The 2,306-nt window shown below is 36.8% G+C and overlaps 1 long non-coding RNA gene across 1 annotated transcript; it reads right to left on the reverse strand.

Moving 5' to 3' along the window:
* Positions 1-211: 211 nt before the first annotated feature.
* On the reverse strand, positions 212-1,910 carry LOC145123605 (uncharacterized). Its single transcript, XR_013715208.1, has 2 exons — positions 1,556-1,910; positions 212-1,120 (listed from the first exon to the last, which is right to left on the reverse strand). It is a non-coding gene; the product is annotated as an uncharacterized LOC145123605 (long non-coding RNA).
* Positions 1,911-2,306: the final 396 nt, after the last annotated feature.

Consider the following 2,306-nt stretch of genomic DNA (forward strand, 5'->3'; position numbering starts at 1 on the left):
GATTTTTATGATAAACCTACCGAGAGTAGAGGCTACCGACAAGGAACATTTTCCGACGTGGCTACCTTTCAGCTCACCACCATTGAGTGTTGTAAAAATTCAGACTAGGTTTTGATTAATCGTCGATTAGTCCCTAAGTGCTACCCGACCAACTAGAATGCGTCTAGCGATTAATCCATGCATACAAAATGAGCGAAACAGTAGAAAACAATAAAATTTAACACTTTAAAGAAGTTATATCTCACAAGACACTATTTGAGTAATGATTAGTGTTGTATTAATCATATTAACCTATTTTGTTTTGATATTAGTCATATTTAATTTTTTATATATACAACAAATTAACTATTTAGGATCATTGATTAATCCGCGCCTAACCGATTAATCCATTAACCTCAGTCAACCGACTACCTAACGTCAAACATTTTTACAACCTTGTCACTACGCTCCTCTGCCACCACCGGAGTGGTTTTAACGCACTGAGAGAGAGAGAGAGGGAGAGAGAGAGAGAGAGAGAGAGAGAGACGATAACGTCAGGTAGTGTTCACAAGCACCACACACACCCTTATAACCCCACTCCTAATAGCCTAATGACAAAATTGCAAGAATGGTCCCTGTGGTATGTCTAAAAATGCTACTTTGGGCCAAACACGTTTGGACTAGCACTAATAGTCCAAAAGTTATCATTTTATTGCGGTTTGGGTCCAAAACAGTTTAAAATATCTAAAAATGACGAATTTGCCCTTTTCTATTTGTTTTTTGATTTTCTTTTTGTTATTTAATTATTTTATAACTAAAAAAATATAAAAAATAAAAGAAAATATTTCTCTCTGTCTCTTCTCTCTCTCTTCTCTCTCTCTCTCTCTCTCTCTCAAGATAACAACCAACATACCCTCTCTTCCATCATCTTCCTCACCGAGCTCTCCATCAAAAACACATCAGAATCTCTACAAGTTGAAGCCAAAAAAATGAAGCAATCACCGACCCAATTCATCAATTCTTCAAATTACAAACATCTTCTCAAAACCCAGACTCTCACCTCGAAGGAAAATTCACTCTCCAGAAAATCTTCCGCCACCACCACCGTTCGACCACCACAGTCCGTCATCTCCATCTCCACCTAAATCAGATCAGATGAACACACACACACAAAATCAGATCAGATAAACACACACATACACACACTAAATCAGATCAGATCAAATAAACACACACATACACACACTAAATAAGATGAACACACACAAATGAAATCTGATGAAAACACAGAGATTAACACAAACATCCATCAATTTTACAACAGATTTAACACAAACACACACACACACATAGAGATTAAATACACACACAAACTCGAATAAGACCAACGAGAGATTAAACACATACACACACATAAATACCACAACAGATATGAAAAATATTAAACACACACACAAACGCCACAATAGAGAAAGGGTTGCACTAAGGTTTTTGCAAAGGTTGTCATCAGAGAAGAAGGGATAGGAAGTCGTCGTCGGCAAACCCCCATAAAGAGAAAGGGTTTCTCTGCCTTCACCTTCTTCGCCTTCGTTGAGTCACATTTGAGTGTGTGTGTCTGCTCAGAGATCTGAAGAAGAAACGAGAAGCTGCAAACCCTAGCAACTCGAAACCACCACCGCTATGATCTTCAACTCGTCGTTTGGGAGGTACGTAGATCTGAGAAAGGGGGCGACTGGTGGTGGGCACGGTTGACACAATCGATGCAATCGATGCACAGATCTTGAAGGTGGATTTCACAGATGAAGTTGGATTTGGGACAGGAGCATTATGGTGAATTTCCGATTGAGAAGATGCATCTTTTTCTTGAGCTTTTTTGATTGAGGTTCCTCCCGTTAATCTTTTTTCAACCAACGAGAGAGAGAGAGAGAGAAATATTTTATTTTATTTTTTATATTTTTTTAGTTATAAAATAATTAAATAACAAAAAGAAAAGCAAAAAACAAATAGAAAAGGGCAAATCCGTCATTTTTAGATTTTTTAAACTGTTTTAGACCAAAACCGCAACAAAATGATAACTTTTGGACTATTGGTATTAGTCCAAACGTGTTTGGCCCAAAGTAGCATTTTTAGACATACCACAGGGACCATTCTTGCAATTTTGTCTAGCCTAATTATCAAACTTATGGATAATTACTTAGTTACCAAGTAGTTACCCCATAAGAATTCAAAACCATCCCTTATAAATAAAGGAGCCTTAGGAACGGAATTTTCAAAACCGCAATCATTTTTGTAACAATAACATTTCTTCAAAATCTTTAATATTATTA

The sequence above is a fragment of the Lactuca virosa genome, chromosome 7, assembly GCF_052849685.1.
Source record: "Lactuca virosa cultivar CGN04683 chromosome 7, Lactuca_virosa_CGN04683_v6, whole genome shotgun sequence".
In the NCBI taxonomy this organism is placed as follows: domain Eukaryota; kingdom Viridiplantae; phylum Streptophyta; class Magnoliopsida; order Asterales; family Asteraceae; genus Lactuca; species Lactuca virosa.